Source organism: Miscanthus floridulus, chromosome 8 (genome assembly GCF_019320115.1).
Source record: "Miscanthus floridulus cultivar M001 chromosome 8, ASM1932011v1, whole genome shotgun sequence".
In the NCBI taxonomy this organism is placed as follows: domain Eukaryota; kingdom Viridiplantae; phylum Streptophyta; class Magnoliopsida; order Poales; family Poaceae; genus Miscanthus; species Miscanthus floridulus.
Window position 1 is genome coordinate 78,423,446 of NC_089587.1, and position 14,756 is coordinate 78,438,201.

The window sequence follows — 14,756 nt, forward strand, 5'->3', positions numbered from 1 at the left end:
AATCTGGTGCTATGTTCTTCTTGACATACGTCGTGTATAGGTGTTTCTTCCAAGTCTGAAACTGGGTGGCCATCTTCTTCATTGCCCAATCCCTAACTCGCTCCTTCAATTCATCACCATCTATTATATCATCATAATCATCTGTTTGGAGCGTGAAATGTACCAAGACATCATTCCAAATTAACGCCTTGTCACGATCGGAGACAAAACTGATATGAGGAGCATTGGTCTTCTTCTTCCATTCACGGGTACTAATCGGGAGTCGGTCCCGTACAAGGTAACCACAGTGGTGCACAAATTTCATTTTATTCGGCCCCCCCGGTTCTCCTGTATCCACATTGAACTCTGAGATGATGAAGCGACCCTCCAATGGCTTTTTGGGACCTCGAACATTTTTACTCTTCGTTGTAGTTGTTGATGTCGATCCAGAGGGCTACAAAACATAAACATTATTTTTAATGTCATGAGCACACATAGGACATATGATAATATATATATATAGCTAATAATAAAAAATATATACTTGGCCAATATGTTGTTGCTCATTTTGTTCAAGAGCTAAGTACTGACTCCCGTCATCTACATCCTCTTGCATGTTATTTTTAGCACCATCATCGCCGGCAACTTGAGTGCCAGTGTTGATCAAATTCATCATCAACTCCTCCTCATCCATATTTCTCGGGTCGGCCATCTAGCTTCAAAAAACAAAACCAATATATAGTACGTCAAATCTTTGCTTATTACATGCGTAAAATCTACAAACAATATGCATTATTAAATCTTGCCCCTCGATCACGGACGCAATTCGCCACACTAGGACGAACTACGTCGGTACTAGGGCGAATTAGGGCACGAGAAAGGGCGGTGTGACAAGAGTGGCGGTGCTCCACTCCGCCGTATATATGTCTGTACACATGGGTGAACGAGGGCGGCGGTGCTCCGCCGTATACATAGAAACGCATGGACGAAATGCATATGAATACAAATGACATATATATACGTGTCGGCGCGGTGGCCGGTGTGCTGACGACGATGACGTGAGGCGGGCCGGCGTGCTGACGACGACGACGACGACGTGAGGCGGGCCGGGGCGGTGTCGGTGCGTGATGTTGTGATCCTATGTACCATGTGATCAACCATGTAGTCATTCATCATATGAGAAAATTCTATGTTAATAATATAAGTATAAGTCATTATGAAATGTAAGTATATGTGTCGTCATTTTGGCCAAGGTACACGACCTTTCGACATTTTTTCAAGAATACACCTCTAATATCACCGAAGCAGTGTGTGCATGCATTATATCCCTTGTTTGACTGTCCTGAAAGATTACTTAGAGCAGGCCAATCATTGATTGTTACGAACAACAATGCTCGCAGATCAAAGTGTTCCTGTTTGTACTCATCCCACACACGTACACCTTCTTTATTCCACAAAATGAGAAGTTCATCAATAAGTGGTCTCAGGTACACATCGATGTCATTGCCAGGTTGCTTCGGGCCTTGGATGAGCACAGGCATCATAATGAACTTCCGCTTCATGCATAACCAAGGAGGAATGTTGTAGATACTTAGAGTAACAGGCCAAGTGCTATGACTACTGTTCTGCTCTCCAAAAGGATTGATACCATCTGTACTTAAAGCAAACCTTAAGTTTCTTGCGTCATTTGCAAACTCCGGGAATTCTCTGTCGATTGCTCTCCACTGGGACCCATCAGCAGGGTGTCTCAACATATTGTCTACCTTACGGTCTTCTTTGTGCCATCGTAACAATTTTGCATGTTCTTTGTTTCTGAACAGACGTTTCAAGCGTGGTATTATAGGAGCATACCACATAACCTTGGCAGGGATTTTCTTACGTGGACGTTCGCCCTCAACATCACCAGGGTCATCTCGCCTGATCTTATACCGCGACGCATGGCATACCGGGCATGCATCCAATTTCTCGTACTCTTTGCCACGGTATAGGATGCAGTCATTAGGACATGCATGTATCTTCTCTATTTCTAGCCCCATAGGACAGACAACTTGTTTTGCTTCGTAGGTAGTGGCGGGCAATTCATTGTACTTCGGAAGCATCTTCTTTTGGATTTTTAGTAACTCTCCAAATCCCTTGTCAGATACACCATTCTTTGCCTTCCATTGCAGCAATTCTAGTGTGGTTCCCAACTTTTTCTGCCCTGCATCACAAGTTGGGTACAACAATTTCTTGTGATCTTCTAGCATCCGCTCGAACTTGATCTTCTCCTTTTCACTTTCACATTCTCTTTGTGCATCACGAATGACCTGACAAAGATCATCAGCCAGCTCATCTTCTGCGACTACCTCTTCTTCAGCTTCTCCCATTGCAGTATCATTGAAGCACGCACCATCAGGAATAATATCATTGTCGTCCCATTGTTCTTCTTCATCTTCTTCCATTACAACACCGGTTTCTCCGTGCTTTGTCCAACAAATATAGTTTGGCATGAAACCCGACTTGAACAAGTGTGAATGAAGAGTCCTTGAGCAAGGATATTCCACCGTATTCTTACATATGGCACATGGGCAGCACATGAAACCGTCGCATTTGTTTGTCTCGGCTGCACGTAATAAAGAATGCACGCCGTCAATGAACTCTTGTGAGCGGCGATCAGCATTATACATCCAATGACGGCTCATCTGCATTACATGACATAAATATCATATTAAAACCTAGATCATAATTAATTATTTATACAACATGCGTGCCACCACAAAAGATACAAATTTATGAAAGCATCGCTACAATGTAGACAATCCCAACTACCACTAAAAGAACTAAAGCTAAAATACATTTCAGGAGCACAAGGATTTCGCGACCAATCTCAACTAAAACAGACAGATCCCCCGATTGTGCAACATCTTTGGGCTTCTTCGGCTGGATCACTGCCTCATTAGCCGCCGTATCTGCCTGTTGTGCAAGATATTTTTGCACGAGTTCAACATACTCTTCCTCCCAGTAGAAGCCTGAACATCGTCCACTGCCATCCCACTGAAATTAAAACAAAAAATTAGAACTTTAATCACAACCATCATGAAAATAGGTATAAACTAACCATAATCATTAAATACGATAAAATAACTCACATTGCGATCCGGACACTTGTAGAAGATACGATCCTTGTTGGGACCCTCCTTCTTCACTCGGTACTCCATCACAATCTTCATCTCATCACGACACTTGCCGCATGGAATGAGAGGAAGGCCCGGCCTAAGTCGCTTTGGAAACCCATGAGAGGCCGAGGACCCGGAAGCAGTTGCCATCTACTCTCTATACTCATTTTTTAATACACTATAAATTTCTTCTTTTATAAACAAATAAAATTAACAAACTATAAAATTATCTAGATCTCTAAACAATGATATTTTTAATGGTCATTGTGTTCTCGTCTTTTACTGCGGCAGGTAAGTAATTCATATGATATTTCCGCAAATTAACAGAAGAATGGGAATGTACACACATAACAGACTACTACGACGATATCGGGACGTGTGAATAAATAACCATCCGTACTAGTTGACCTTGCTTACGTGATCATCTCGGCGAGCATTTCTCCACCGGACAGCACCGTACTTGGTCAAGGAAGAGCTCCGATTCTATGAGGAAGGGAACACGGTCTCCCACGACCGTTGTCGCTCTCCCTCGTAGAATCAAAGCTCCTCCTTGATGTCCGTTACCGCTCGACAGAGAACATGCTTGCCGAGCTGAACACGGTCCGCAAGTTCAACTAATACGGATTTTCTATAATTTTCTAACTATTTTCTAAGTTTTTATTTATATATACTACGTTTAGGTACGGTGATTGACAGACTACTACGACGATATCGGGACATGTGAATAAATAACCATCCGTACTAGTTGACCTTGCTTACGTGATCAGCTTGGCGAGGATTTCTCCACCGGACGGCACCGTACTTGGTCAAGGAAGAGCTCCGATTCTACGAGGAAGGGAACACGGTCTTCCACGACCGTTATCGCTCTCCCTCGTAGAATCAAAGCTCCTCCTTGACGTCCGTTACCGCTCGGCAGAGAACATCCTCGCCGACCTGAACACGGTCCGCAAGTTCAACTAGTAAGGATTTGCTATAATTTTCTAACTATTTTCTAACTTTATATTTATATATACTTTAACCTTCTTTCATGTAAATATGCAAGCTTAAAGTGATTTTGAGCTCAAATTGCTTACAAATGAAAAAAAACCATAATAAAGAACCATAAATATATATAGTGAATAAAATGGCATAAGAAAATGGTAAAAAATGAGAGTATGAGATTGGTAACCTTTACAATTGAAGAATCGACGGAGGAATCGAAGAATGGATGGAGGAACAATGGAGGGAGGGAGGAAGCAAGAACACTACTGCAGTGAGCTTCAAAATGTGCTGAGCTCGGGCTCGGGGAGGAAGGAGGAGACGGCCGATTTATAAAGGGAGAACATTTAGTCCCGGTTGATAGATCCAACCGGGACTAAAGGTAACTTTCCAACCCCGGGCGCAGCCACGGCCCGGGAGTAGACCTTTACTCCCGGTTGGAGCCACCAACCGGGAGTAGAAGTCTACCTTTAGTCCCGGTTTGTGGCTCCAACCGGGACTAAAGGTCCCTGCCACCTCTGTCTGGCGCAGTAGCCGTTGGGCAGGGGCCTTTAGTCCCGGTTGGATCCACCAACCGGGACTAAAGGTATTTCTAGTCCCGGGGGCAAAAAATTCCGGGACTAGAGTCCATTTTGACCGAGGATCAAAGGTCTGTTCTCTACTAGTGATTGGCGCTTTCCTCCCCCCTTTTCCCTCTTCTCCAAGGACACATTCTATCGAATAGGCGGCGGGCGGCGGCGCTGTGGGACGAGATATAAAATTAAGGTGGATGGATGGGTATGTCACCCACATCAAATTAGTCCAAACCTTGTTGGCGACAAAAGCCATCAGGTTGCCGTCCAGCAGACAGTGGCACATGAGAAACAAAAGTTTCAGGGGCATTCAAGTCCTTTATCACCCACATTTCACACCGTTAGTGACAGAATGGCGTGAAAGAGAAAAGCTTTTTGAGCTTGGACACTGACGATAGATCGAACTTTTTAGGGATATGGACGATTAGACCATCTTTTTTTAATGGCATACAAGTAAAAGACTCATAATAAAATGGGCTATGTAATACCTACAAACATTAAAACAACTTCTAATTTAGAATGAAAGGAGTAGAATCTACCTGTGTTCAATATTTCTGAAAATATAATGTAGGTTCACCGTATTTATATTACTTTTTGCTGCTCATGCGTGCGTGCATGCATGTAGATAATGGCTTATCCATGTGAGTTTGCACTGTCGGCGGCGCTTATCTTTCAGTCAGTCAGTCAGTCAAATGACTGTTACCCGCTTGCGAATCAAAGCAGCAGCTGCATGCTGGATGCATGTGTAAAAGAGCTTTTTTCCCGCGCCTGCCTGCTCTGAAGGCTTTTCAGCAGCATCTGCAGTGGCGCGAAAGCGAGGTCGGCCGTAGAAATGACCTCGTCCACTTTAATTTTGGTCTTTAGTCTCGGTATTTTTTACGTCTGAGAGTAAAGGAAGAATTAGTCTCGATTTAAGCTACCAATAGAGACTAAAGGCCTCTGTCCTGGCACGCTTTCGTAGCAGGCCACTTTTAGTCCTGGTTGGTGTAACCAACCCGGACTAAAGGTCGACCTTTAGTTCCGGTTGGTGTTACCAACCTGGATTAAAGGTCTCCCACCCGGGACTAAAGGTACCCCACAGGTCAATTCAAAAGGAGAGTGTCCAGGACCCTGTCACATGTGGTGTACAGCTGAATTGGTAAGGAGTTTATGCACGAGGAAAGAGGTCCTGAGTTCGAATCTCACATATCGCAAGAGAGGTCTCCCTACAATTTCGTTTATTTTTCTCCTGTGGATAGACCTTTAGTCGCCCTTTAGTCCCAAGTTCATAGTCCTAATTAAAAAACCAGGACTAAAGCCAGTTTAACTAGAACTACAGCCCATTTCTCTACTGGCGGCCAGCGACATGCATGCATGCATGACGCGGATCGGATGAATGAAAGAAAGAACTACTACCACCGCCGCGCACCAAAGCCGGCTGCATGTTGGATTGCTGGTGGACAGTAGGAAGTCAACGTGCGTGCTCCCTGCTCAAAGCCATCATCAACTTTTGATTAGCTACAGTATTGACAAGAAACATCTATCTACCCCTCCTATCCCTAAATATTAGTCGCCACAATTTACATACCGATAACTTTGACTCGATTTATAGAAAATGTGTGTAATATTTCTATCTCCAAATAAATTTATTAAAAAACTAGATTCAAATATCTATCCAATGATACTAATTATATATCATGAATATTAATATTTTAATATATATTTAGTCAAAATTATTTCTCGTGGAACAAAAACGACAGACATTTAAGGACGGATGCGGTATATATCTATCCATATATGCAGCGGCGGATTCAACCAGGGGGCTCGAGCCCCCCTACCGATACTAGAGCCCTGGAGCCCCATGAATTTTTAAGCAAAGTTCTATCGTGTAGATGACGCTGAGACTTAAGATCGAACAACAATCGAAGATATGTTGCTATCGCACTTTTGTTCAGCCCCCACCCTTAAAATTTTTCCTAGATCCGCCGCTGCATATATGTGCTTAAATGCACCAACGGTTGCTATGCTATATCCAAGCAAACCTCTAAACCCCTGTTTCGTGTTGTCGTTCGAGTTCTGCTTCTTTGGCACCTCCACGTAAGAGCTGGAGGAGCCGTACCAAACACACGAGCAAAGAGAAATGCTTCTAGGTGTTGAATAGGGTATCTGGAGTAACGCCTTGGTGCTCCGTCCTCAAGCAGAAGAGCAGGCGCATGCAGAGCCATGCCAAACCTGCACTAAACTGTAGGAAAACTACACCCAGGGCTGTCAAATGTGCACAAATGTTCAGAATTTAGGCAATTTCATATTAAAATTAATCGAGAAAAATATTAACAAGCAGGCGCATGCAGAGCCATGCCAAACCTGCACTAAACTGTAGGAAAACTACACCCAGGGCTGTCAAATGTGCACAAATGTTCAGAATTTAGGCAATTTCATATTAAAATTAATCGAGAAAAATATTAACAAATTTGTGATGACAAATATGTGCTCGTGTGTGATTTTACTACTACTCGGATTAGCAGCAAATATGTTGATGAACATCATACTGATCATGGTAGAAAAGAGATTGAACTTAACCAATTTGAGAATAGAGATGTACCATACGGAGGGGCCCATGCTTAAGGCACCGGTGGCTCTAGACCCACTCATGGTGAGTTGCTCAAAGTCGCGGACCACAGTTGTTGTAGGAAGATGTACGCAGTGCCGTCCCTCGAACATCCACCGGGAAGTAGACGGCCGATTTGAGGAAGAAACCCGGAAGGAGATGAAGCCGTTCCGATGAAGATGAAGACGGCGAGCAGTCGTGGAGACGCTCCCCAAAAACCTGATCGCCCGCACACACCCGAGCAGGTGTCCCGATACGAACGACGGTTCTGGAGGCCTGCTCTCCCAAAGCTCCGTGCGCTCAGAGGATGGGACGAGGAGTACTCGAGTACAACTCGATTGAAGGATGGATTGGTATGGCGCGTGAGGTAACAGGAAGATGGGAGGGAAGGTAATGCTGGAGAGATCAGGTAGACGATGAGTCAAAGTGATTATGAGTAATCACGGCAGTAGTGGATGATAACTGACCCGTAAGTAACTTCTCCACATTAGCGCATGTACCCCTTCCTCTTCCTTAGCCACCCGTAAGTAACTCCTCCACATTAGCGTTGTACCCCTTCCTCTTCCTTAGCCAACCCAAGTGGCAAAACCAACCCACACTTGCGCTCGTGCATGGCACGTCACGTCACGCACGCACGCATCGCATCGCTCGCCACGCCACGCCACGCCTTGACTCGGCGGCGGCGCGCGCAAGTGGCACGCCTTTGGTCTCTTTCAACTTCTCTATAGGTACATAAGTGTGTAGCCTATTTAAGTTGAGTCAACAATCAGTCAAAATCCCATACGGGACTAAAACTATATTGTTCCACAGCATTTAATATGGGCCTAGAATTAATTGTTTTATTAAATAAAATATTCAACAATCCCCACCAAATTCTAGGGCACATAAAAAATGCTCTCAGTTTTCTCTGTCGTTTGATATATCAGTGTTTCGATGGAGACTGTTAAGTTAAACTTCCACCTAGAGCAAAGGTTACGCTTACTCGCAACTATACAATGGACTATGCCTTGAATTGACAGTTTTGTGCAAAATAAATTTGACCTAGGCCCTTTACTGATACTAGGTTGCAAAAAGCATTCCCTCTAGTTGGAGCATATAAGTCATACTCCTGGCCCATTCATGAGTATCGAGAGATCACCCAAATCTCATAGACTGTGACTAGCAATCGAACTCACATAGGTGTGTTTCTCAAAAGATGTTCTGTAGGACAACATCTTCGCTTCAACAAGCCACTTTGAAACACATTAAGTTATAAAACCAACCTGCCATACAGAAAAGGAAAGAAGTGCATCTGACATGGGTTTAACTAAGGGTCTTTCCTCATAGCCTACCCCTGGTTTGTTTCACCATTCTACTTCACGGGATCTCCGATCACATAGAACATGTTACCACCTTGATAGACTTTATGTGGGTTTCAAGCCCATTTCACTCGATGCACTATCTATCACATTACGTGACAGTCCCTTAGTGAATTGATCTGCCTGATTTTTAGACGTGTGGACATAGTCCAACGCTATCACTCCGGAGTTTCTTAATTTTCTAATAGATTTTAATCTCCGCTTAACATGCCTTGTGGACTTCATGTTGTCCTTAGAACTGTTTACCTTAGTTATCACAATTTGGTTGTCACAGTTCATAGAAATAGTCGGTATAGGTTTCTCTACAACCGGTAAATCCATAAGGAGTTCACGAAGCCACTCGGCCTTAGCGCTAGCAGCGTCTAATGCTGTGAGTTCTGCTTCCATAGTTGACTTTGTTAAAACAGTCTGCTCGCAATACTTCCAGGAAACAACGCCACCTCCAAGCAAGAACACATATCCGCTTGTGGCATAAAGCTCATCAGCATCAGATATTCAATTAGCATCACAGAAACCCTCTAGTACCTTCGGGTACCCTGTATAGTGAATGCCATAGCTCATAGTACCTTTCAGATAGCGCAGTACTCTCTCAAGAGCACGCCAATGATTGTTTCCTGTATTTGACACAAACCAGCTTAGTTTGTTCATAACAAACGAGATATCAGGCCTCGTGGTGCTAGCCAGATACATAAGCGAAACAAAGATTTGGGAGTATCTCAATTGATCCCTTGCTATTCTTCGATTTTTCCTTAATAGCACACTAGGGTCATAAGACGTAGGAGCAGGTTGACAGTCACTAAACCCAAAGCGACTCAATACCATTTCCGCATAGTGGCATTGTGAAAGTGTAACCCCACCATTGCCTTCTCTTAATAGCTTGACATTAAGAATAACATCAGCTTCTCCCAAGTCTTTCATCTCAAAATTATTAGACAACAGGTCTTTAACCTCCTTAATCACATTAAGGCTAGTTCCAAAGATCAGTATGTCATCAACATATAAACACAAGATCACTCCTACCCCCACCATACCGATAGTATACACATGTGTCAGCTTCATTTACAACAAAGATGGCATATGTCAAAGTTCTGTCAAACTTCTCATGCCACTGCTTAGGAGCTTGTTTCAGGCCATATAATGACTTCAATAACTTACACACCATGCCCTCTTGACCATTTGCTACAAATCCATCTTCCTGATCCATAGAGATCTCCTCCTTTAACTCTATGTTTAGGAAAGCCGTCTTTACATCCATCTGATGAATGATAAGACCATGAGAGGCAGCCAGAGAAAGTAACACTCGAATTGTGGCCAATCGAGCAACATGTGAATAAGTATCGAAGAAATCTTCACCTTCTTTCTGGGTATAACCCTTGGCCGCAAGCCTTGCCTTGTACCTCTCAATTGTACCATCAGGCCTAAGCTTTTTCGTGAACACCCATTTGCATCCTATTGGTTTACATCTATAAGGGCGTTTAACAATTTCCCAAGTTTCATTAGACATGATTGAATCCATCTCACTCCATACTGCTTACTTCTACAAGTCAGCATCAGGAGAGGAATATACATCTTCATGGTTCTTGGTATGTCATCCACAAGGTACACAATGTAGTCATCACCAAAAGACTTTGCAGTCCGTTGTCTCTTACTCTTTCGAGTGACTACAATGTCATCCTCCTCAGGATTATGCATATGAGGTTTCTCATAATGTTCTATCGGAATAAATTGCTCATGGGGAATTATAGGTTCATGACTAGACGTGCTAGATGCATTTTTCATGGGAAGACACTTTCAAAAAATATAGCGTCTCTGGACTCCATGATAGTACCAACATGCATGTCAGGTACCCCAGAATTTATAATTAAGAATCTATATCCAACGTTGTGAATAACATAACCAAGGAAAACACAATCAACAGTTTTAGGTCCAAGTTTGCGCTTCTTGTTAATTGGCACATTCACCTTGGCCAAACAACTCCAAGTGCGCAAATAAAGAGATTTAATATTTTCTTCTCCCATTCCTCGAATGGTATGATTACTTTATTCTTTGTAGGAACTCTATTCAGGACATGACATGCTGTCAAAATAGTCTCACCCCACCATTCTTAGATAGTCTCGCTGTCTCCAACATGGCATTAACCAACTCAGTTAGAGTGTGGTTCTTTCTTTTGGCAATCCTATTGGATTATGATGAGTATGGCAGTGTCCTCTTATGAATAATTCCATGTTCTATGCAGAATTCAAAAAATCACTTGAAAAGTATTCTCCACCACGATCAGACCTTAACCATTTAATTTTCCTCTCAAGTTAATTTTCTACTTCAGCTTTATAGATCTTAAAGTAATGCAACGCTTCATCTTTTATTTTTAATAGGTACACATAGCAAAATCTAGTATAATCGTCTATAAAAGTCATGAAATATCTTTTGCGATCTTTAGTCAACTTACCATTCGTCTCGCATAGATCGAAATGGATTAGTTCTAATGGCGCCAAGTTCCTCGTCTACGTAGCCTTGTGAGGCTTATGAGGTTGCTTAGATTGCACACACACATGGCACTTAGAACCTTTGATCAAATTAATTTTTGGGATTAAATTCAGATTTGCAAACCACGATAGACAACCAAAATTAACATGACAAAGACGTGAATGCCAAATATTTGACTCATCAGGGATAATAGCATTGTTCACAATCTTATTACATACATCATCATACAAGGATAAGAGGAACAAGCCTCCGCAATCATAATCTTTACCAATAAAAGTTTCATACTTTGATAGTACATATTTATTGGACTCGAAGACAATTTTATAACCATCTCGACAACATTGAGAGCCGCTAACTAGATTCTTTTTTATGGAGGGGACATGCTACACAGTTCTTCAGCAGCACCGTCTTTCCCTGAAGTGAACTTCAGAATGATCATACCAACACCAAGAACATGTGCACATGAGGACCCGTTCCCCATCAGCAAGGCTCCAGTCCCGCCGATCTGATAAGAAGAAAACGAAGAGGCATCAGCACACACATAAATATTAGCCCCAAGTGTCCATTCACCTCTCAGGCGAATGACTAAACTGAAAGAACAACCATACCCAGATGTTCCTCCTTCAGCCTCGCTAATAACCATGTTTGCAGATTTTTTTCTCTTGCTTAAATTTACGGTCTGAGCATGAACTTGCCCAATGCTCATCACTCCCGCAAACAAAGCAACCGCCATCTTTGTTGTTCTTTTTCTTCTTAAAAGTCGTTCTTGTTTAGGCTTCGAGTTGTTCTCTTGCTTCTTCTTCTTATTATTATTACGAGATGCATTTGAATTTTTTCTCCGCACCATATTAGCACTAGAAGACTCAACGCCTTTCCCACGCGTGTCTTTTTCTCTCGCCCTTTCCTTAACATCAAGAGACCCAATAAGCTCAGCCACGCTAAACTCTTGTCTCTTGTGTTTTAGAGAGGTAGCAAAATCCCTCCAAGAAGCTGGCAGCTTAGTGATTATACCAGTCGGCCACAAACTTATCGGGCAACACACTTGAGAACTGTTCGAGTTCCTTAGCCTAGTGCTTGTATCTCATGAGCTTGTTCAACCACAGAACAGGTTGTCAACCATCTTATAGTACAATCAGCTGTTCCATGAGATACAGCTCGCTACCGGCGTCAGAAACACCAAACTTAGCATCAAGTGCATCCCATAATTCCTTGCCTGACGTGTAATGAAGGTATCTATCCAGATACTTGCTATGAAGTGCACTAATCACGGCGCCTCGAAATAGATTATTGGCTACCTTGAACTTTTTCTCCACCTCAGGAGTAAATTGTTCAGGTTTCCCCTATGTGGCGTGATAGCAGTTCATAGCAGTAAGCCACAGCACCATCTTAGCACTGCCATGTCTTATAATTTGTTCCATCAAAATTATTTAGCTTCAAAGTAGCAGCAAAACCACTAACAGAAAATTACCTAATATCAGGTTTTTGAATTGTTAGGAATTTAGGCAATTTCATGTTAAAATTAATCCTAGAAAAATATTAACAAATTTATGATGACAAATATGTGCACGTGTGTGATTTTACTACTACTCAGATTAGCAGCAAATATGTTGATGAACATCATACTGATCATGGCAGGAAAAGAGATTGAACTTAACCAATTTGAGAATAGAGATGTACCATGCAGAGGGACCCATGCTCAAGACACCGTTGGCTCCAGACCCACTCATGGTGAGTTGCTCGAAGTCACGGACCACTAGTTATTGCAGGAAGATGTACGCAGTGCCGTCCCTCGAACTGTCCACCGGGAAGTAGACGGACGATCCGAGGAAGAAACCCGGAAGGAAATGAAGCATGTTCTGAATGAAGACGAAGACGGCAAGCGGTCGCGGAGACAACTCCCCAAAAACCTTATCGCCCACACACACCCGAGCAGGTGTCCCGATACGAACGGCGGTTCATGAGGCCTGCTCGCCCAAAGCTCCGTGCGCTGCAGAGGATGGGACGGGGAGTACTCGAGTACAACTCGACCTAGAGGATGGATTGGTATGGCGCGGCTCAGTGTCGGCGGCGGCGACGCGCGCCGTGTGGCACTGCCTTTAGCCTCTTTCAACTTCTCTATAGGTGCACAAGTGTGTAGCCTATTTAAGTTGAGTCAACAATCAGTCAAAATTCCTATATGAGATTAAAACTATATTGTACCACAGCATTTAATATGAGTCTAGAATTAATTATTTTATTAAATAAAATATGGGCCTAAACCCATATAATATTCAACAACAAATGCAACCCTCTACTCAAGAGGAAGAGGAAAGACCAATTGGTTCCGAGATGCAGAATTGCAGATCAAAGAAACACGTTGGGTTAGAGTAAAGTATCTATCCTGGACCTTGTTTAGATTGAGGTTAGGAATCAGTATTTGGCACTATAGCACTTTCGTTTGTATTTGACAATTATTGTCCAATCATGGTCTAACTAGCCTCAAAAGATTCATCTCGTAATTTACAATCAAACTGTGTAATTAGTTATTTTTTTATCTACATTTAATACTCCATGCATGTGTTCAAAGATTTGATGTGACAGAGAGAGAGTGAAAAAACTTACGATCTAAACAAGGCCCTGGTCTAAAAACAGAGTAAGTATATTGTAAACTCTAGGAGCAAGCAAGGTATCAGATCAGAGGGCGAGGGGGCTCATCAGCCCCTAGGAGGCTAGGGTAGGACGCCAGTTTCCTGCGGCACTGTCCGTAGCATCAGATCCCTAAAGTCAAAACCGGCAGCTCAAGAACAACGCAGGTATACATCCTAGTCGATTAAACAAAGACGATCGAGACAGAGACGCACATTTTATAGTTCCTGCATTTGTTGAACAACCGGACAAAAACCCATGACCCTTGTTGAGCAGCTAATACTTGGTGGTTTAGAGGCAGGGCCTTGTGTAGTAGCAGCATTTCAGAAGCTAATAAGCTTATTTGGTATAACAAAAGGTTCAGTGACAACAGAAAAGTTCTTAACTGCAAGTAAGGTAGGTGAAGTGACCTGATCACCTGACTGGTCAAAAAAGAGCCTACTTTCGCCATGTTCGCTTGGCTTATAAGCCGTACTTTTTTAGCTAGAACATTATTTTTCTCTCACAGCAAATCAGTCAGCAGTATTTTCAGCCATGACTTATCAGCCAAGCGAACAGGACATTGACATGTACTGTACTGTGATGTAGCAACAGGAAAAGGGAACTATGAACACTGCTGGTGTCAACTTGTCATTGAGAACATTGACAGGGGTGTGATGTGATACAACATAAGAATAGTCTACATGCATGCACATTATTATGTGGTTGTCACATTATTATGTGGTTGTTAAGGGCACAAATAAGTCTTGGGTGTGTGTATAGCTGTACACCATGCATCAGGCATCAGCACATTCCAAAACAAACCAGAGGAATATGGCTAAAAATGACCTCATATATATATAAGCTACATGAATAATTCTAAAAACCGGTTCCCATCACCAATCACGGCTAAATCATAGAACGAAGCTATGCCCATCCTCATCCTGCAACACAACACAAAGGCCCCGTTTGGTTTCGCCAATCACTGCCTGAATGTTATCTTGTTGCATTGTTGGGACCCCTGAAATTTTTTGCCTGG